The sequence below is a fragment of the Periplaneta americana genome, chromosome 10, assembly GCF_040183065.1.
Source record: "Periplaneta americana isolate PAMFEO1 chromosome 10, P.americana_PAMFEO1_priV1, whole genome shotgun sequence".
In the NCBI taxonomy this organism is placed as follows: domain Eukaryota; kingdom Metazoa; phylum Arthropoda; class Insecta; order Blattodea; family Blattidae; genus Periplaneta; species Periplaneta americana.
The window spans coordinates 168,533,318-168,558,092 of NC_091126.1; the positions used below are offsets into that span (position 1 = coordinate 168,533,318).

Below are 24,775 nucleotides of genomic sequence, written 5' to 3' on the forward strand. Positions count from 1 at the left end.
AGATATATGTTTATATAATAATTTCATAATAACTAATAATTTATTTATTTAATCTGGCAGAGCTAAGACCAGTAGGCCTTCTCTTCCGCCCAGCCAAACTTTAATTCTGATTGACTACAATAGACTTACAGTAGTTATTACATTAATATTTAGATCCTAAAACAACATGAAGGTGAACAATGAAAGTAAAAGTACATAATGAAAGTTAGATAAATAATGTTAGTGAGACAATAATAAGCATAGGTAAGAATTGGTAATAATAGTAATAATAATAATAATAATAATAATAATAATAATAATCTAATTTAAATATTTATTCTGTGATATATAAAATCGTTAGACATTGAGATACTTCTAACAGCTGTATTTAATGGTTATATTTATTATACTAACATATTTACTTACTTACTTACTTACTTACTTACTTACTGGCTTTTAAGGAACCCGGAGGGTCATTGCCGCCCTCACATAAGCCCGCCATTGGTCCCTATCCTGAGCAAGATTAATCCATTCTCTATCATCATATCCCACCTCCCTCAAATCCATTTTAATATTATCTTCCCATTTACGTCTCGGCCTCCCTAAAGGTCCTTTTTCCCTCCGGCCTCACAAGTAACACTCTATATGCACTTCCGGATTAGCCCATACGTGCTACATGCCCTGCCCATCTCAAACGTCTGGATTTAATGTTCGTAATTATGTCAGTGAAGAATACAATGCGTGCAGTTCTGTGTTCTGTAACTTTCTCCATTCTCCTGTAACTTCATCCCTCTTAGCCCCAAATATTTTCCTAAGAAACTTATTCTCAAAGACCCTTAACCTATGTTCCTCTCTCAAAGTGAGAGTCCAAGTTTCACAACCATAAAGAAGGACCGGTAATATAACTGTTTTATAAATTCTAACTTTCACATTTTTTGACAGCAGACTGGATGATAAAACCTTCTCAACCGAATAATAACAGGCATTTCCCATATTTATTCTGTGTTTAATTTCCTCCCGAGTATCATTTATATTTGTTACTGTTGCTCCAAGCTATTTGAACTTCTCCCCCTCTTCAAAAGATAAATTTCCAATTTTTATATTTCCATTTCGTACAATATTCTCCTCACGAGACTTAATCATATTTTCTTTATATGGTCGTCTTTCTCTTCTGTAGGGGCATGAGCATTTATAACTACGATATCGCACTATCTACCCTTAAGTACTAAATACGATAACCTATCACTGATAAATTCGACCTTTTTTACTCCTAATTTTATTTGTTTATGAATAAAGAATCCTGTTCCTAATTGGTGATTATCGTTTCCTTCCCAATAATACAACAAATAATCTCCTATTTGTGTCATGCCGTTCCCATCTAACCTAACCGCCTGTACTCCCACAAAGTCTATATATCTAGCTAGTTCTTTTGCTACTAATGTTACCCCTCCTCTTCTATATAGACTTGTAACTTTCCAAGTACCAAATCTCAAAACCTTATTACATTTATTTATACAGTATTATTTTAATGTATCGAAGTACATATGATATTTCCATGCAGATATTCTGCGTCATCATACGATGAAAGAGATTTAAGACGGCGCTTATTCCGTCGGATCCCGGCCAACTAGTCACTCATAACGAGTGCACCTCAGCACATGTGTGGATTTCGGTCCTACGGTCATAGACATCTATGACGTAGTGCAGAGGGCGGCCACTAGAGGGAACCCAAGAGTTGGAGCTTAATCTGAGACGATTCTGTCCGACGCCGGGGTGGTATCCAGTGTGGCTTAGTGGATAAAGCATCAGCACGTAGAGCCGAAAACCAGGGTTCAAATCCCGGCGCCGGAGAGAATTTTTCTCCGTTCCATTACTCTTTTATCGTATGATGACGCAGAATATCTGCATGGAAATATCATATGTACTTCGGTACATTAAAATAATATGTATGATATGCGTAAATCACTTCGTGATTTAAGACGGCCCTTATCCCGTCGGATCCCGGCCAACTAGTCACTCATAACGAGTGCACCTCAGCACATGCGTGGATTTCGGTCCTACGGGCATAGACATCTATGACGTAGTGCAGAGGGCGGCCACTAGAGAGAACCCAAGAGTTGGAGCTTAATCTGAGACGATTCTGTCCGACGCCGGGGTGGTATCCGGTATGGCTTAGTGGATAAATCATCAGCACGTAGAGCTGAAAACCCGGGTTCAAATCCCGGCGCCGGAGAGAATTTTTCTCCGTCCCATTACTCTTTCATCTTATTATATTTATCATAGAATAAATATTTAAATTACTTCATAATAATAATAATAATAATAATAATAATAAAACTGCAAGAACTATTGTTGATGTGATTGTACTGCAGAGTGCAGAAAGCCACGTCCTCTTAGAGTGTTTTTCCGTGTGATGCTAGTTCCGTTAGCGTGGTTGTGCTGTAGATTGCGGAGTCCCACTTTCTGATGGCGTGGTTGTGCTGTACCCCGTAGCTAGCTCCACGTTCGAGCTGTAGATCAGGGACCAGGAAGATGCTGCCAGCTCTCCCTTTCGCATCACCCCGCTTCGTACCCATTCCCTGCTGCAGGGGAACGAGAGGCGGGGCTTCTGAATGCCCCTTGGCGACCATAAAAGGGGAAGGCGTGGCAACATAACCCTCTCCTTTTCTTCCCACCTCAACCTGCATCTAATTTTCAACAAGCTTTCTTTTTTCTTAAGGTTAGTTCCTACTTTCTTTTTCTCTTCTTGAAGTTTGTCTTCCTTTTTTAGCCAGAGTTGTGAAAACTTGATCGCATCACACATTATGATAAATAATACAATAACACACGTGCAATAATGTAACGCTTGACTCGTCCAATACTGATAGGGCCGTGTTCCATTATTACTTTGAACCGTGCCGTTTTTTATTCAAGGGAGATTAAGGCTCGCGTTTCGTATCATCTAAAGAAATGGTTCTTGAAACTTTACTAGAGAGACCGTTATTTCTTTTCTTTTCCAAAGATCACTACCCACAAAAGTGAGCAAGAGAGTCTGCGTGGTATTCTACCACAAATGATAAGAAACAATGTTGCTACAGACGAAGAAAGAAGACAGTGTCTACAATAGAAGACTCTCTCGTGTTCCATGCGCTCAAGTAAAATTACATGGCTTTATGAAAGGAAAGAATATACTGTATTCCATTAACACAAACCTATAAGGAAAAAGAAATGACTTATTTTTCAAAGTATGTTGAAAGTGGACTGTAGAGTGATTTTTATTTACATACAAGGAAATAATCTACTTCAATATGGAGTTGATATTTCAAAAAGGCAATTTTTAAGTCTATTATAAAATGTGTTACTATAAACTAAAAATTGGATGTCTTCAAATAACACAAAATTTCTTACACATACAGTAATACCCAGACCTTAAACGTTCCGGCGCGATTTTTTAAAGTAAACTATAGACATACAATACTTATATCTTCAAACACTTCTTAATGCAAATCTGAATTGGAGAAAGTAGCTCGATCTTCAAAATATGTTGCAAGTGGATTATAAATTGGCTTTTATATCCACGCAAGGAAATAATATACTTTAGTATGGAGCTTATGTTAAAAAGTGACCATTCGTATCTGTATTATGAAATAATAATAATAATAATAATAATAATAATAATAATAATAATGGTAATAGCAATAATAATATTCGTAGTAATAATAATAATAGTAGTAGTAGTAGTAGTAATAATAATAATAATAATAATAATAATAATAATAATAATATTAATAGTAGCACAGTCTAGTATATATAGGCTATAGTCACGAAGCTTGAGTTGTGAGGGTGCTAGAAACAATAGACTGTGCCGGTACTATTTCGCATTGTCTGTAATGAGGCGATATTAGCGATCCTAGTCATTCATTCATTCATTCATTCATTTTATTCCATAGATCTTACATGAGCAATGAAGCTTTAAGATATGGAATAAGTCAAAATTTTACAATATTACAATTATAATTTTTACAAATTTTTAGTTTTACAATTTAGTAATTTTCTACAATTTTTACAATTTTGTGAAATTTTTTACAATATTTTGGCGAGATGTAGTGAGATGAGGTGAGGTCCGAGGATTCGCCAAAAGATTACCCGGCATTTGCCTTTTGGTTGGGGAAAACCTCTGAAAAACCCAACCAGGTAATCAAATCAAAGGGGTTTATGCCGAGGACTCGCCATAGACCAACCGACTTTAGTCCCACGGCTGGGGAAAACCTCGGAAGAAATCATTTAATAAGATCAAAGGGGGATCCAACCCAAGCCCGAACGCAGCTCCGGATCAGCATCTATGGTTGACAACTATCTATGGATGCATATTTACTACGTATTGAGCCTCGTGACTGTATATACTAGACTGGGGTGGTGGTGGTGGTGGTGGTGGTGGTGGTGGTGGTGGTGGTGGTGGTGGTAGAAGGAAGATAACCATCAACAATAGGTAAGTTGCTTATTCCTCACCCATTCAACCATAAATTAGTTTCTGTGGCTTCTAGTTATGAGATCGAAACATTGTTTACTAAACTCCATGAGGTAACTTGTTTGGAGTAAATAGATCATACAACAGTTACACCTAAAGATTTATTTTGTAAACTTACGTCATATTATTTCACTAATCACTCTTTGTTGTGTAACAAAAATTCAGATGAGTGTTATTAAAGTCAAATTTAAGCCGAATTTATTTTATTTTTTTCGGCAAATTCCACGTAACAACTACTTCAAAACTTACAGTAGCCTATATGATGAGCATATTTATCTTACAATAACGGATTCATTTATTTGTATGTAAAAAATATCACCATTGCTATACGTCAAAATTTTTATCTGAGAAAAAAGTGACGTGCAATACTTCCTGGAGCCTTCTATCACGATTTCTTACGCTTTTTAGCACCCTTAAAATCCCATCGCCCTAGGACGGGTTTAAAACGCGAGAAACTTGGATCAAACGACATCCATTGCAACCACTTCTTTTTCGGTAGGCGTAGGATATCAGAAATGCCGAAAGCATGTAATGTTTTTGTAGTCTTCTGGATATTGAGCTTTTGTAGTCCTGCAGTTCTCCCTTACACTTCGCACAACAAAGAAGTAACATTAAGTTACGTTTAGCAGAGCAATTGACGTGTTTATCGTTATTTTATTATAAAATATATCAAATCAACTTGTCATTTATTACGACTTTATGTGACTATAAACAGGCAATAAGCAATGATTTATGGAGAATACAAAGACGGCGTGAATGAAGATTCAACATTTAATCAGAAACCGTGGTATCAATTCCAAATAGAAGTCTAGTGGAAAACGTATTCTTCAAGAAAGAAATCCAGATTATTAATGACAATGGCAATGAAAAAAGAGAAATTTTGTAGGAGAAAAAATTAAAAGGTGCGCGAACTCGTGCCTTTGAAAGGAAATTTTGGGCTGAGAGGAAGTTTCTTATATGTGAGCTTCAAGCCCCTTGGCCGCTTGTTTTAAGCTGGGTCCACACTATATAACAAAACACGTTATGTAACAAAGTTATATAACGTGTTGCAGAAACGGGAAGAAAAAATTATATGAAACAAGAGTTTTTTTTATATATATATATAGCAAGTTAAGGCTGGTTCACAATAAACCGGGAACGAGAACCAGAATGAAAACGAGAAGCAGAGGACGTGAATATGAAAATTTTTGATTCACAATAAACTGAGAAAGTAGACGACTATGCATATCGATATGTATGTCAATAACGATATGTAAAGTCGATATTACGCATTCTGATGTTATTTGTGTATAATTGACCAATGGCGTTCTCTCATGAGTACAGGGCAGCCAACATAAACACAGCTTAACCAACTTCGAAATTTCAACTCAAACATTTAATTAGGTACGATACTATAAATATGCCCATGCATCTTTATTATCACAACCTATTTTAAGTTTATCATAACGTAAAATAATTAGAGAAGAAACATTTGTAATAGAACAAAAATGGACACAACAGTAGTTATTGAATTGAAGCGTGAATATGTAATGTGTAATACAAGCAATACAGTAATAAAATATGATTCACTTACGATCGGTGTTCAAAGATGCAGCTATTGAAAGCCACGTATTCTCCTTCATTTTCTCATCTTTATACGAGGAGCGCCGCTTATCGTAAACGTGAGGATTTCAATATTAGAATCTCATCAAATAAAACTTGCTCCATGATGCATAGCACAGAACAAAATAATGCATAGGTTATGTCACGGTCTTCTTGCTACAAAATATACGACGACAAAATAGCTTTTAGATGGCAATAGAATGAATCTAGTGGGCTGTGATCGGAAACGTGAACGCCAAAGTTGAAACTTGGGCAACTCTCCGTTCCCGATCTCGGGCTCCGGCAAGCTTTTCGTTAATTGTGAATGCTCACATTTAAATATACCTATACATTTTAACAATTTTATCGCTTTCGTTTTCGTTCCGATTCTCGTTTCCGGTTTATTGTGAACCAGCCTTTATATCTTATCCATCGGGTGTCTGTAAAGATCAAAGGATGTTATAAAACATCGTTATATATTAACATGTTTGCGCATAATGTAACTTGTTATTAAACACAGCCGCTGCACAAAAAGGTACGAGCTGAGTCTTGCTGGAATCATCACGTCATGTGTTTTGCATTATTGCGTATGCATTCTCTGTGCGCTTGGCGTGATTATTCATCTGTGTTCCGAAGTCAACTTGGCATAATGTACAGAGTGATTTATATAGAACTGACAAATTTCTTTCATTGATTGTTTCAAAACGAATTGTGCTAGCGACAACTTATTGTACCTAAAATGTAGAGGAATTTTGGGAGATTATTTACCTCTATAGCAAATGTTCGGCGTTGTCAAATCCGGAGATCTCGGTGGCCACAGGTTCCTGGAAATTATTCGGTCGTCACATAACCGGATAAATGGAACCATGCTTCATCTGTGAACAATGTGATGGACAATACGGCAGGATTTTGCACAATGAACGTCTGAAACCAACGACAATAATTCAATCTTTTATCCTTATCTGGTTCCTGTAGCTGATGAACAACCGTACCCTATATGGCTTTAGGCTCTCTGACACATTGAGTACGTGTACCCTGTCTCCTGCGACAAACGTCTTAATGATTTTTTGGGTGACTGCTCCAGTCGTGCTCTTACGTCAACAACAACCGTGGGAAGCCTAGATGAACGATGCTTGCCCTTTTCACTCACCAAAGATCCAGTTGTTTCCAATTTGTTTACCAGTCCCAGTATTGTGTTTCTTTTGGGAGGATTGCGAACACCAAATTCTCTCTGGTATGCCCTTTGAGCAGCTGTAATTGAATTCGTAATCCAGTATTGCTTCAAAAGGAAGAGTCGTTGATTTAATGTGTACTGCATTTTCACGTTGACACAAAATGTCGAAAACAGCTGCCAACAATAGGAATAAAACTTAAACATCTGCGCATCTAGTGACTTATTGTCGTTGGTTTCAGACGTTCATTGTGCAAAATCCTGCCATATTGTCCATCACATGGTTCACAGATGAAGCATGGTTCCATTTATCCGGTTATGTGACGACCGAATAATTTCCAGGAACATGTGGCCACCGAGATCTCCGGATTTGACAACGCCGGAGAATATTTGCTATAGAGGTAAATAATCTCCCAAAATTCCTCTACATTTTAGGTATAATAAGTTGTCGCTAGCACAATTCGTTTTGAAACAATTAATGAAAGAAATGTGTCAGTTCTATATCAATCACTCTGTAGTATTGTAGTGAAACAAGAATGTAACTTATGAGTTAACTGAGCTGTTCCGAGAAAAATGGGTATTATGGGATCAGCGACTGATATGGACTACAAAGACAAATAAAAAGCACGACGCATGGGCTGAATTGGGTGTTAATATGAAAATGGATGTGCAAAAGGTTGAAAAGAAAATGAGAATTCTTACTGGTGAGTTCCACGTAGAATTAAAGAAAGGGAAAAGTGGATATGGAGCAAACGCTCACTACAAATCAAAATGGGTGTACTTCAAGATGCTTTTGTTTTTAAGAGTCAAAATGAGTCAGTGATAGCTTCACATACTCTGGCACAATCTTGGATATGCTCTGCTTGGAGAATTTGAACAAATAGCTTAAAATTTTGTAGGAATATCCACTTGGAAGAAATCTTAAAGTAACGGTTTATCTCGCCAGCATTGCATCCCGAAATGAAGTGTCTTTCTTACTTATCTGATGTCCGATTACGTTCATAAGATATTCAAAATCAGAACTGATCATTCTGGCAAAGTTCTTAAACTTCCATCACATCCAAGTTCTTCTCTTAAGATCTGCTAAAAGGTTACTTCTACTTTATTGTTTTATAGCTTGTAAAGATGGTCGCACCCAACATTTTCGTTTGCAAGGCCTACTACTTCCTGCCAGAATCACACAAGCAGCAGCAGCAGCTACATCATCTGCCCTCGATGCCATTTTCAAACGTGACATTTATTTCATTTATCGAGTTATATGATTTGTTACAAGAATGTTATTTTGATACCAACACAAATATAGCATATAGCAAGTTAAAGAAACATGTTGCATACAAAGTTTGTTATATAACGTGTTTTGTTATATAGTGTAGATCCAGCTTTACTGACTTGGAGCTAATGTAAACACATTCTGCTCCAGTTACGGACATGTTTGGGCATGCGACACCGCATCTAAGACGACTAGATCAATATAATGTAAAGATGGCCTAATAGTAGGTACATTTTTTTTAGTGATAGTGGTGATTTTATTGTTGTATAGTGAGGATCACACAAGAGCAGTTCCTAAAAGACTAATTTGGCCGTCTCTTCAGTATTGCCAACTAGTACTAGATATCACCGAAAGAGGATAAAATCACACAATGCCATGTACTATAATAATAATAATAATAATAATAATAATAATAATAATAATAATAATAATAATAATAATATAGTATTAACAAAACCGATGTCTTGCTTATTTACCACATCTCATCTTTCTGTTGGGGAGGATGTTTTCTAAAATTTTCAATAATTTGTGAAAGAGTATATTTTTCTTCTGGACCTCTTGCACATTTTGTTAGTAGTTAGAAGATTAGTGTATGATCTAATATTAAAATGTATGTTTTCTGACAATATGAAATTGATTACTTTGATTAAACAGTTTACGAATCACTTTTTATTAAGTAGGTTATTTTACGACGCTTTATCAACATCTTCGGATATTTAGCGTCTGAATGAGATGAAGGTGATAATCCCGGTGAAATGAATCCGGGGTCCAGCACCGAAAGTTACCCAGCATTTGCTCAATTGGGTTGAGGGAAAACCCCGGAAAAAACCTCAACCAGGTAACTTGCCCCGACCGGGAATCGAACCCGGGCCACCTGATTTCGCGGCCAGACGCGCTGACCGTTACTCCACAGGTGTGAACTTTATGAATCACGAGACCTAACCTAAAAATGTATTTTGTTTGATCACGTGAAATGATTAGTACGAATTCCGAAAACGAATGCCACTTTGAAATGTATGCTTTAGAATATTTACTCCATTATTGTAATAAAAGTCTAAACACGAAACAAATTAATTAAAATATGAAATGGTATTTCTATCGATTACTCAAGGGCATGTATCACACGAAACATGTTATATTTATTTACACTTAGCCTACCTGAATATAATCTTGAAATTGTAACCACAACACAAAGCAACACATACAATAACTATTATGTATTAATATTAATACTGATATTAATTAATTATTAGTATGTTCAAATTTCACTAGCTTCCAGTAATGGGCTCAGAAATCTAGAACAATTTGAATTTGCAGAATTTAAACTACTGACAACTTGTGTCACTGCTGCCAACATAACAGTTATAAAATCACTACCAGTTGTAATATTTCTCACTACCGAAATTCGAAACGATGTTGGCAAAAGAAAATTCAACCTGCAAACTAGAAAATCACCATAATCCACTAGCTTATGTAGTAATAGGGAAAAAATGGTTAGGTTTCACCCTTAGGGTACGAAGTAAGCTGACCCGGACTACTGGGTGTTCATTTCAAAGTGTGTCATGACGTCACTGTTGTTGGGTCACCGATTTGAAGCGAGTTTCAGCTGATATGTTAGAGAAGTTGCCTATTATTTAAGGCGTTCTTCAATCTGAACTTGTGAACGTGTACGGTATAACTTGAACGTCGTAGCAACAGATGGCGGTCTGTACGGTCTGTGTGCTACCATTACCTCTTTCGAACTGTGTTTTGCGCCGGCAAGTCGTACGCAGGGTATTTGTTATCATCGGTTGCGTACGGTAACATTCCACAACACAAATCAAATGCTCCGTGTTCATGTTGACTGTCGAAGTTAATGTCAACAAATACGTAAGTAATCGTCTTAACCCTCTCCCCATATCCCGACAGTACGTATTTCCAAACAGTTCACATTCCTGCCACTACCGGCGTTACCGTACGTATCGGCACGTACTCTTCAGAATGAACGCCGTACTTGCTAGCCAACTTCTCTGCCTCTTAGATTATACACCTGAGCTGCGGAAGTGTAGGAAGATTGAATTTTCTAGGCTCATCAGCTAGCCACATGACGGCATACAGCGAGCCAAGACACATTTTGAACTGAACACCCAGTATAGTAGAGGTATAAATGACAGTTGTGCTTGTAGTAAAGTAAGTGGTGTGGATCCTGCAATATATAGTGGACATTGAGTTTGCTGTACAAAGCTATATGGAAAATCGGTTAAGAAGGAGGGGGCTCACTTCTCAATGAAATTGCCTGATTTATGACCAGAGACACGCGATTCTGCGCAGCAGTGAAAATGGAGAGAAGTGCAACTGCTATCCAAAACAGCGTGTTCAAAACTTGAGCGTGGTTTTCATAGAAAGTCCCATACTGTTGTTAAAGTTTACAGCTCTGTTGTTCTTACGAGGGATCCTGGCAGTAGTGAGGACGCCACCGTCTTCTTCCACATCCCTCTTCCCTCACTCTCTCGCCCTTCACCGACGCAGCCACTTGATTCAAAACCAAAATTATGGGGGTACAAATCATCCTTACAATAGTACTAGAACCAGGTCTAGTTCGAAGTTGGAAGAGAGCAAGGGTACACAACGGGAACGTAGCAAAGGAAACTGCAGACAGGAATGTAACAGGAAGCCTCGGGTGTGATGCGTCAAACGATGATTCCTTCCCGTCTCTCTTCAAGTAAATTACAAGCAACAAGTTTAAATTTCCATAACTGTAGTTCGCACCCCTCAACACAATTTTCCGCAGGATGGGTCCTTCTCACAACTCCGTATAAACTGTTTTCCTGAAATACTTTCACAATTTCTCTTCTCTGGTTGTGATAAATTACTCTTAACTTGAGCGACTGCAACTGCTGACTCTCCAAACAGTACCCGTTATCAGATACTGAGAGTGACCATTTTTTCTCTTTTTTGAGAACACCCGAAGGCTTGCGCCACATCCTGAGGCTTATTGTGCCGTCTTTCATATTGTAGAATGAATATTGAAGTCCTTAGAACCGCATTCCTCTAAGTACGTGATTCACTTCTTGGTGTCATTTTATCGATTCAGCTACGGCATCCAGTTATGATGGAGTATCCCTGTTGATATTCCACAGCCTCCTCAGATGTATGGCATCTTCGAAAATCACATACTAAAGCCAAGACGAGAAGTTATGGCACCAGCGCGAGGGACGCATTTTAGTTCGTTTGCTTGGACTCGTCCTCACATTCAACTGGAGGGGTGCTGGGTTAGTTGGTTACTAGCATTCCGAGTGTTCAGATCGTTCTGCTACTACCGCTATTGCTAATGCTGAAAACATTGTCCTTTTGAGCGCCCTCATTATGGCATTGTTTAAGGTGTGAAGTCATAGAGTAGTTCATAGTCAAGGACATGAAATAGCATACAATGTATGGAAATTCATGTCAGAAGAGGTTGTAAATGGAATACCAATTCCGTTGAAAAGCGTGTGTGCAAGAGTACTGGCTGCCACTGGTATTTCAAAGCGAACCTTGGCAAGAATCAGGAAAGAATGGAAAATATTGATTCTTTCTCCAGTCCGGAAAAATCACAGCCGAAGAAGAAGATTGTTGCAGCTGTAGACAGTATTGATGACGAAGTCCTAAGAAGTCTCATCTATAATTTCTAGGCTACGCATAAGCAGAGGCTGACTCTGCAATCGCTTCGTCCAAAAATGGATATCAATGTATGATAATGTGAAGAAAGTAGAGAACAATTACGTTGAAAGTGAGCACGTGATGGACAGTATTTTGAAGAACATTTCCATAAACGTATGGACATCTGATTCCAGCACAGATCAGTCGTCTGATTCGGACGGAGAATAAGAATGTAAAGATGGAATAGCGGGCGTAATTTCATTAGGTACCTTCGGCCTCTTGAATAGGAAAGTGGTGATACTAAGGTAAGACGAATGTTTTTAGAAAGAGATGAAACGGATATGCCTGCCGCTCTGAGCTTGAGAACCGTAACCCAAACAACTCTCACTCCTCTATCCTGCTGACCGGCAATTTAAAACTTCGCGCACGTTGGTGCCATAACATCTCGTCTCAGCTCTACGTCCTGCTGCATCCTACGTTGCCATGCAGGTCGCGGCAAGGTAGATACCGTTATTCACCATAGTGACATCTGTCCGAGAGAGCTACACACAGCTACCAGATCCCTGAACTGTCGTAGTCCGCTGTGAAAATCTCTCCGTCTCCCTGGGATCTTATGTAGTTCCCCCGACATTTGGCTTCTGTAGACGAATTGCGGCACCACGACTGCTCAAACTTTCGGTGGCCTTGAAACTATTTAAGATTATAGATGAGCTGAAATTAATGAAAGCGAAATGAGTCTGATGTCCAACGCCTAAAATTACACAGCAGTTGTGCTTCAAGTGGCTGAGGGTGAAAACCTCTGAGGAAAACCAAATAGCTAATTTTTCCCAACCATAATTTGAACCCAGGCCCGTTCGTTGCACGGTCAGACACGCTAACCATTACTCCAGAGCGGTGGACGACAGTGACTTTGTTTATGGATTAAAATGCCTGTAGGAAAGGATTTTTGGAATGGTTACTCTTCTACTGTTAGAGACAGTTTTGTTATGACGAAACTTTATTGAGATCATTGTCATGATCGTCTTTATCATCAGAATAGGCCTATACTGTAAATTTTATCAAATTTGTAACACATGAATGTGTTGTGCTACCAGCATGTGCCGTCATGTTTGAAGATTTTATTACTGTGTCACAGTACAAAACATTTATTTATTTGTCTGTAACAGGGCAAAGCCCCAATTGCAATTGACGGTATAAAATTATATCATCATGTCATGAAAAAAAACATGAAATAAGAAAGCAATGCAGTTGTAAATACAAAATGTAAATTTAAAAATGAATACCAAAGAGTAACAAATATACTAGAGCAATATTATTTTTAATTGCCTATATTCAAAATTTCAGTGAGTAAAATTGTGTTGTATATTAATATAAGAAATTATATCTTACTTACATACAAAGGCTTTTAAGGAAGCGGCAGGTTCATTGCCGCCCTCACATAAGCCCGCCATCGGTCCCTATCCTGTGCAAGATTAATCTAGTCTCTATCATCATATCCCACCTCCCTCAAATCCATTTTAATATTATCTTCCCATCTACGTCTCGGCCTCCCCAAAGATCTTTTTCCCTCCGGTCTCCCAACTAACACTCTATATGCAGTTCTGGATTCGCCCATACATGCTACATGCCCTACCCATCTCAAACGTCTGGATTTAATGTTCCTAATTATGTCAGGTGAAGAATACAATGCATGCAGTTCTGCGTTGTGTAAATTTCTCCATTCCCCTGTTACTTCATCCCACTTAGCCCCAAATATTTTCCTAAGATCCTTATTCTCAAATACCCTTAATCTCTATTTCTGTTATTTAAAATCCATTTGTAGATATTAGTACCAAATTGATGTAATTCTAATTCAGAAACATTTTGTATTTAAAATCTTTAGATTGTTAGTATAAGGAAAACATTTTGTGTGTTTAATTACGTAGGCAAATCGTTAATATAAATCAAGAATAATAGTGTACACTACATTATAATAATAACAATAATAATAAAAATAATAATAATTAATAATAACAGGGAACATCCTAAATTAAATGAAGCACGATCACTTAAAATAACATTTAAAGTAAATCTAATTTGTATCTTGAACCTAAGTTCGAACTAAAACCCACGAGTATGATATGTTCATGGTATCTGCACAAGTACCTTTCAACACTACACTCATTTCGCTGTTAACTCACTCACTGCACTGGAACTACGACACATTTCACTGATTCTATCCTAATTTCACTAACACTTCAAAAACATTTCACTGTTCAAATACTTTGCACTGCCACTATAAACTATAAAGCTTCACTGACAGGGACATGTTTCACTTACACAACACACTTCACTGACACAACACACTTCACTGACACAACATAATTCTTCACTGATACAACACTTCAATAACAAAATATCAATTACACCCTTTAAATACTGTGTATAATTGCCGTCAGCGCCGAAAAAACGACTTAAGTACAGTTAAACTGTTATTGCATCGAGCTCCTCAAATTTAAATGTTACTTACTTATGACAACATTGCGGAAAAAGTATAGATTTCATGTCAAAATTAATTACGCAACACGATTTTTGTACTTACGAAATATAACAGTTCAACTATTTATATTGCAGATTATACAGAACCTACATTAAATCAATAGCGAGAGAATGTAGATCCTCAACCAATTAAATCAGACAGCTGCAGTATTTGCTTACTTATCGAGAAGGCTTTTAATCACCGGTGAAACACGTGTGCAGTTAATTATATAATCTATTCACTTTCTCGCCTATATTACTTGGGAGCGAGTGTAAGCTGGCAGGCGTGTAGCGTAATACTGTATTCTTTGTGGCTGCGGTTGGTAGACCGTTATTTATGGCGAGTTGACAATTTGAATCTATGGGGTCGAAAGACGGTAAAGTAAGGTTAGGCTTATAACGGAGTCTAGCGGTGAGGCAGGAGACAGCTTGAGTTAAGTGCAACAATGTCACTGTAAACAGTGTACAGAAGTTGTGTCCCCATAATTCCTCATGGTCCTGTTCAATGATAAATCATATCGCGCCCCCCAAAAAAGATGTCTCCTTCAACGGGAGGGAAATATGCTTCAGTCATATTTTTTATTACCTTTTACATGTTTTAGTTGCGTAACAAAATATTCTTCACTTAGGATTTATATTAAATATCAATATATGTTTTTTTATTCTCGATTCGCATATTTTTGACACTAGTATATCACTAATGTTAATAGGTGAAACCTATGTTAAATGACCACTGAGAAGTCCATATCAAATTGGTCTTCTAGAGGGATGGTTGCTTAATAGTGGGAGGTTTTTTAAAACAAATAATGAATTATTATTACTGTACATAGACAAACAAAAAAATCCATTAATTTTCTAGACATCACAATAACAAAAGTAGACAACAAACACACATTCAAAGTGTACAGAAAACCCACAACAACAACAACACACATACACAACACATCCAACCAGCGGCGGTGCGTCAATAAGAGCACAAGAGCACGTGAACACCTTGTTTCCATTAATGCACGACTAGTTTTAGTATTTGATACCGTATTGACGTAGTGGGGATGTATAATATCAGAATCGAGTATTTTAAACTTCCCGCATCTTGCATAAACTTCATATGTAAACTTGGCAACATCCGTTCACTTACAAGCCGTGCTCTTTTCGAGATGGTTACAGGAATTTCACGCATGCGCGGGAGAAAATTTTCGTTAGCTGGCCGCTTATGACTCGTCAAGAGCACAAAGCGTTAAGTGAACATAATGAGTATCTATCCTACAGATGTCAGGTGCATCGGTGCCTATCGTTCACGTGCTATATCTCGAGGAGGAAATTTAAAAGCCTGTAGATGTCAGCATCTGACTGTAGGAACGTTTACTTACGTGTACAATGCTGCTACGAGAGTGTAGTTTGTTAATTACTATACTTCAGTGTCGGCATAATAGCATAGTTTGACTTTCAAACACGTGCTGGCTGACTGTGGTGGTGTTATGAATTTAAGTATCTGTATTGTAGTGTATACTATTTAAGAATAATATTTACTGGCATGTATTTATAGCAATCAATCTATGCGAATGGGATTACAGTACTGGTATAGGCTATAGTGTATCAGTGTGTTGTGAATCAAAATATATTCCTGAACACACGCTTTTGTAAATAACGGGACTGTGGTATGTATTCATTATTAACAAACGTAAACAATGAACTCTGTTCAATGAAATTTGGAACAGTAAAGAACTGGGTAAACTGGCTTACCAGGAAAAATTGGAAATAGAAAGACTGAGTTTCATTATTATTACTCTTATTATTATTATTACTATTATTATTATTACTATTATTATTATTATTATTATTACTATTATTATTATTACTATTATTATTATTACTATTATTATTACTATTATTATTATTATTATTATTATTGTTATTATATGTCGTTTTGTATTTATATACGGTTTTTTTCGATAGTGAAACATTGGAATCATGACATTTCATATTAGACTAAACATACAATTTCAAATTCTCTTCGATTTTGGAACCACAAAATTGTGAACACACATAATATTTTATAACGAGCCGCCACTTCATCCAACCACCCCACACAACACAAACAAGCTGAATTCCGAACAATATTGTACACAGACTACTCAACATGCCAATGAACCAACAGGACTACAACGAAGAGCTACACACACTCAAATACATAGCAAAAGAAAACGGATACAACCCTAACATAATAGACAACATAATACGTAAGACAAAACATAATCACAAAAAAACATAAGAATACAACACAAACATAAGAACACAAAAAAATACATCACACTAATATACGAAAACAAAAACACACACAAAATTGCAACCTCATTCAAGAAATTAAATTACAACATTGCATACAGAACAAGTAGCGCTCTACAAAAACATCTCAACACACAAAAACACAAACAACCAAATACAACCACACAGACGTATACAAACTCAAATGTAACACTTGCAACAACTTCTACATAGAACAGACAGGCAGATCATTTCAAACACGTTACAAAGAACACATCACAGCCATAACAAAATTACAAAACACCTCCACATAGGCAGAACACTTCACAAATGCTAACCACACCCACAGAGACATCAACACAGGCATGGAAATACTACACATCCAACCAAAAAGCCAGAAAGTAAACACACTAGAACAAAATGAAATATACAGACACACCAAAACACACCCTAACGAAATTCTCAACACACAACTCAACTTCAAAACACACACACTCTTTGACTCTACACTATACCGCACGAACGCACCCTCACAGGAAACAGAACAAGAGATGCCAAGACAAACAACGACCAGTTCTGAAGATGGCCATAAATAGGTCGAAACATGTAAACGAGGTACGTTGAAGTTTAACGCAGGAAAATCTTATCATACATATTCCGAAGTGATACAGTGTTAAAAGTTGTGTAATCAAGATGTATACTTATATAAAATAAAATTATTTGTAATGTATTCTTAATAACAATAAGTTATGTGCAGAATTTTATCCTCTAAGACAAGCCATACCTTCCGCTTTCGAAAATCATAAATTGAATTCTGCGTCATTTTATTACATAAACTGTTCTTCAAATCATTAAGACGTCAGTTTATATGTTTTTCAGTCGCACAGTCTTTCAGTGGAATTCCACATTCGATTTCGGAACTGAATTAATCTGAGTTTTTGTCACATTCGAATTTGTCCCCTATTTATTTTTCAGATAAACCACATAAACGTTAGATTAACCAACGATCTGAACATGCTTTTACCCATAACAACTTCACACAATGTTCGAAGAAATATGCAGAATGAGTAGTTAACAAAGTTGACAGATTTCTTTTTAACTTTGAAAGATGAAATGCATTACACATCAATTTCTAGAATTTATTTAATGCATTAAACTATTGCACTGTAAAATTATAATACTCTATTCTGGTTTTGAAATCGTGTCTCTTAAGAGGGGTGAAACAAAGAAAATGGCTACTCAATTGCTTTTCGGTGGTCGGGGAGAGGGGTGGTTCTTAAATTGAGTAAATTTAAACATCAACTCAATAAAATTGGACCACAAGGATTCTGAATTCTAGAAAACAGAAATTTCTGAGTGTTTGAAGAAGAGTGACGTACATTTTGAAAAAAGTGATAGCAAACTTTTAATTACAACTGATGCCGATAAAAATTAATTAGATTCACTATTTGTATTATTATAACAATGATACACTTATACATTTAAAATGTATATAAAATCAAAGTATTAAGATTTAAAATAAATAAATAAATAAATAAATAAATAAATAAATAAATAAATAAATAAATAAATAAATAAATAAGTAAATAAGTACATAAATAAATAAATAAATAAATGTGTAGATAAATAAATAAATAAATAAATTAAATAAATAAATAGTACATTATGCAACGAGCCTATAATGGTAGTAATTAAGACGCGAGGATGTTTATGAAACGAGCGCAAGCTCGTTTCATAATTTTCATACGAGCGTCTTAATTACCATTATACGCAAGTTTCGTACGACTTTTTATGCTCGATCATATTTCTAACTTGAAATTATTCATAATTATACATGTTATTGTTATGTGAGCGAGTGCAATAGCCTACCTCATGAATTGTGAGATGTGCGCAGACGCGAAAGTATTGATTTTTTCCGAGAAACAAATGTCATTAACCTTGATATTATCTAGAGAGTAAGATAAATATTAGTCTTGATATAACCTTGAAATTGAATTCGACATTGAAAAACGAGATGACAAATTGAATTTATTTGAATATTATTTACAATTAACGCTAATTATTATAGTAAAAGAACATAACCTTCTGCGACAGTATTGGATTTCCAGCCTCCGTGACCTTTCGATAGTTGTCTTTCGATTGCATATCCGAGAATAATCGAAAACCTGAACTTTAATGACTAGGTGTACTTTAATGACATGTATTAAAGGACTGCTACGAGGTGTATAGTTAGTACATTTCGGCATGGTCGAGCATAAAATAACTAAATAAATGAGTGAATAAATAAATAAATGAGTGAATAAATAAATAAATAAATGAGTGAATGAATAAAAATAAATAAATGAGTGAATAAATAAATAAGTTACGACGAAACCAGTCGCAAAGGTATAGTACCTTCCTAAGCTACATAGTTAACACAGTACATTATTAAAAGTGGTTAATTTAACAAGCTTTTAACGTATTGTCAATAGTGATTATGTTTTTAATGTTATGCGCATAAAAATCGACAATAAATAAATAAATAAATAAATAAATGAGTGAGTGAATAAAAAATAAATAAATGAGTGAATAAATAAATAAGTTACGATGAAACCAGTCGCAAAGGTATAGTACCTTCCTAAGCTACATAGTTAACACAGTACATTATTAAAAGTGGTTAATTTAACAAGCTTTTAACATATTGTCAATAGTGATTATGTTTTTAATGTTATACGCATAAAAATCGACAAATGCAAAGCTTTGCTATGCTGCATATCTTTCCCTAGAACTACATGCACTATTCTGCATTATTTAACGTAAAAGGTGTTGTTGACACACAACACGCCGAACGAGGAGAACAAGGGGAATGTAGAAAGAACAAGAGAAAGCACCGGCGTGGCTCAGGCGGTAGCGCGTTTGTATGCTGATCCTAAGCTTTTTCCCTCTTCGGCTAATTACCCTTCAATCCTTCAATAAGTGCGGTCATAAGCGTTGGCGGTGAATGAATTGAAATTATTACTTATAGAAATGTTCTCTACGAATAATAGTGTCTTAGAGCTGTGAGAGAATGCTGTTGAATGCTAGTGAAATAAAAGTTTTTCCACTAAAGGAATAAAACAGTGAAGACGATCTATGTAAGTAACATAACCGCAAAGTATGTGAAGGGATAGAAATTGGAGCCAAAAATTGAATCACGTTTTTCGGCAGCAATGATCTCAAATTGTGCGAGAACTCTCTGGCATTGTGCCACTCCTGGTAACATATAGTGCGTTTCTGCAAACCTTTTAATTCCTATAATGTTGGTCATTCATGATTCAGGATAAAGAATCTACTTAATAGTCTGTGGCAAAAGCAGTTTTCTTTATTATATAAAGCTTGGAGAAGTTTGTGGGTTTGAACTCTATCCACTACGAAAGATGTGCTCTGATAAATCCTTTAAATTTCATTAAAAATTCAGTTTCACAAGAAATAAAAAAAATATTTTTATATTGTGTATGTAATGAAGATTCTTGGTAGTTCATTTGGAGACTTCAATTGAAGGGTACACCAGCGAATAGGGATTATAAAAAATGGACGCTGAGCGAATTTTCCTGTGTTTTGTTTCTCTGTGCGCCAGCGGCTAGTTCCACTTTCAAGCGCTAGAGGTAGTGTAATCGAGCATACGCTAAGATAATAATTGAGAATAGAATTAAGACACAGGATCCAAACATCGCCTACCTTATTGCATAATCCAGTAACGCTTTGCTTCAAATAAATTCAAGTTAACAGCTTTTCCTTATTTCTCAGTGACAAACTTGTTGTAATAATAATATTTTATATTTCAGATATCATAAATTATATTATAAAATAATATAATACATTATAAAATTAAGTATCGAATTCGTTTAATATTTGTATATAATATAATATAGGTATATGGTTTTACTTCTCGTAAGAGTTTTGTTTTTCCATTTTCAGCGCTATCAAATCATTACATATTTTAATTGTTGTTGGGGTCAACGTCTGAACTCTCATTATAAAGGACCTCTAGAGTCTACACATTACAGTTAATGAAGGATTTATTATTTTATGGATCCAATTTATTTTATTTGAGTACATAATGTACCTAGATGTATTAATTGTATGTGTTATATTTCCGCTGTGTCGACTGCTAGCTGGTGTGATGTCAGCGCCAACTCTAGGGAGAAAGCAGAATCTGACGCTCTAGCTCGCTTGAAGGTCATTGAAATCAGTCCGGCTACATCAAAGGTACCGACGCGAAGTGTCCATTCTTTATAATCCCTATTCGCTGGGTACACGGGAAAAATTAACAATGTCACAATTCCTTTAAGGATGATGTCGTTATCTAACTCACTGTATTACTACAAACTTTAGTGTTATTTTTACCAAAAGTGGTAAAGAAGAATTAAATCCACGGATACACTCATCATTTCCTTCATTTCAAGTAGAAACACCAATAACTTTTGGAGTAATATACTGAAATAGATCATTATCTCACATTTAATGGAAATGTGACATTGTTCATTTTTCCCGTGTACCCTTCAATTGACAAACATGCCAAGTCCAAAACTGATCAAATTTGTCTTTCTACCTGAAATGTGTTGTGTTTTGCATAGGTCACCATCCTGCTAAGGAGAATATTCAACATCACACTCTTGACTGTTTTTTAATCATGCATGAATTTATTTCAGTACCGGTACTCTTATATTACAGGCCTATATAGTTTTCTTGCTCTCGTGAAAATTTTGCTACAGTGGACTTAGGATGGTTGTCAATTCAGGTCTTACATTTTTACAGATTTATTTAATAATTTTACTAAGAAATTGTAATAGATCAGAGGTTCTTACTCTTTTTGAACAAGTTCCAATGTTAATTATGGGTGCAACTTACACAATCCATGGGTCTATTTTAAAATTAAACAATACCAATTTAATAATGTCACATAAAAGTGTATACAATTTTATTTTGTTGTTATTCTCTAGCGTTATAATGTTTTGTAATAGGAAGTAATTATAAAATATTATTACAACTTGCAATAGAGAGAGGCATGAGTAAAAGCATATATAATGAGACAACGTTTATGAAATAATTGAAAATTCGTAATTTTAATGGAAATTTGACATTTTGATTTGTCATTCACATTAGATCAGTGCCAACCTTGGGCTCACACTTGTGCTGAAGGCTCTTACATCTACAGACATAATCGTGTTTTAACATTGTTAGTAAAAACGTTTGTTCTGAAAAATATTTATAATTTTAAGTTAAGTGTTCTGTAATTAACTTTTAATTTTTTTTTTTCAATAATCTACGGCGACTCATCCCGCAAGCCAAGCCAACATCCCGACTCAAAGTTTAAGAATCCCTGCAACAGAAATTTAGATTGTCATCACTAGGATCCATATTTTCACATTATAACTACGGTTTCCTTGTTTTATTTTCTAAAATTTGAACGTAGTATTTGTTAGAATATATTATGTTTTAAAAATAAGAAAGTAGAAATGTGCGTATGAATTTCTTCCTTTCTGATTTGTATATGATATTTACAATGTAACTGAACAAAGTAAAGAAAAAAACATCGCCTGTAATTTACTTCAAAAGCAAAATAAAAGACGTCGTTAGAAAACTGAATATTCATTGTGATACAAACAGCTGCTTCTCTCTCAACTTGTTTACGTCACGGAAGCCGTGTTGTCAAGTTCAACACTTAATTGTGAGAGAAATTAGTGCCTGTAATGATGATTGACAATAAAAAGATCCCGCGCTAAATATTTGATGGGAGCTGTACGACAATAACTTCCGGTATACGTCACGTCGAAATTCAAACGAAGTTATCTGGAAGCTAATTAATTTACTGTTAAAATACTTTGAAAACAAGGTACGCTGAAATCCACAAACCCTCGATGCAAATGAAGAAACATATGCCTTAGGGTTGAATGAATATTCTGTCTCTGCTGAAATACTACACCAAAATATGAATTATGAATGACATTAAATGGAATTATCTTATCTCTTCTTATTCTATTATTGGTCTTGTGAGATTTTGCCCTTTTATATAAAGGGAAATTTATTAATTTGAAGTGTAGAGAAAAATATCAGAACTTACTCGATTTAGCAGTACCACACAGATATCCCAACAAATGCAATATAGAATAGCTATTGTTATACACATTCCAGTCAGTAAATAAGTTACAAATCGAAGTAGCGAAACACGTTTTTTAATAACCGTCTGAAGCTATCGCTACATGGCAGTAGTATTCAAATGTTATGATTATCGATAGTTAATATTAATAGTTTTTTATTATTTGCTTTTAAATTATTTAATAGTCTACCTGTTGATATAAGGAATTTTCCATTCCGAACTTTTAGGACATGAATTAGGACTATATTATTGGCAAATCCATTGTATGATGTCGATGAGTTTTTTAATATTCATGTATCTTAATTTGTATCCATTGTATGATATCATGTATTTTTAATTGTATATGACGATGCCATACATGTTCCACATGTTTTTGCAAAATCAACTATCTATCTATCTATCTGTCTGTCTGTCTGTCTGTCTGTCTGTCTGTCTGTCTGTCTGTCTGTCTGTCTGTCTGCCTGCCTGCCTGCCTGCTCTGCCTGCCTGCCTGCCTGCCTACCTGCCTATCTATCTATCTATCTATCTATCTATCTATCTATCTATCTATCTATCTATCTATCTATCTATCTATCTATCTATCTATCTATCTATCTATCTATCTATCTATCTATCTATCTATCTATCTATCTATCTATCTATCTATCTATCTATCTATCTATCTATCTATCTATCTATCTATCTATCTATCTATCTATCTATCTATCTATCTATCTATCTATCTATCTATCTATCTATCTATCTATCTATCTATCTATCTATCTATCTATCTATCTATCTATCTATCTATCTATCTATCTATCTATCTATCTATCTATCTATCTATCTATCTATCTATCTATCTATCTATCTATCTATCTATCTATCTATCTATCTATCTATCTATCTATCTATCTATCTATCTATCTATCTATCTATCTATCTATCTATCTATCTATCTATCTATCTATCTATCTATCTATCTATCTATCTATCTATCTATCTATCTATCTATCTATCTATCTATCTATCTATCTATCTATCTATCTATCTATCTATCTATCTATCTATCTATCTATCTATCTATCTATCTATCTATCTATCTATCTATCTATCTATCTATCTATCTATCTATCTATCTATCTATCTATCTATCTATCTATCTATCTATCTATCTATCTATCTATCTATCTATCTATCTATCTATCTATCTATCTATCTATCTATCTATCTATCTATCTATCTATCTATCTATCTATCTATCTATCTATCTATCTATCTATCTATCTATCTATCTATCTATCTATCTATCTATCTATCTATCTATCTATCTATCTATCTATCTATCTATCTATCTATGTGTACAAGCGAAAAAAGAAGCAGCAGTTGTAAGATGGCGGTATTCCTGCATGAGTATACCATTGTCGAGATGCGTTCCGTCTTGCAATTTTCTGGGAAAATATCTAGTAGCAAAGAATATTTTATAAAGGAATGCTGCCCAGGTACATTGAACATAACCATTGACGTCAAGCTCTCTACAACTGAGTGCATAATTTCTTTTAAGGGAAGAGGAAGGTTTCAATATGATGGAAAATCGATAAATTAAAAAAATATTTAGAATACACTTTGATATGTGACAAATAAGTTACATAAAATTTAATGCGTATTTATGTCCATGTGAGCTGTTGCGTCGCTAAATTTAAAGCTGTGATGCACATGACTGTCTATGGAAAGAGGATGGTTAACTATGGTGGAAAAACCAGTAAATTC

At 35.4% G+C, this 24,775-nt stretch overlaps 1 protein-coding gene across 1 annotated transcript in view; it reads right to left on the minus strand.

Moving 5' to 3' along the window:
* LOC138707765 (cytosolic carboxypeptidase 6) overlaps positions 1 to 24,775 on the minus strand; it is a 1,502,040-nt gene that overhangs the window by 728,963 nt on the left and 748,302 nt on the right. The window lies entirely within an intron of this gene.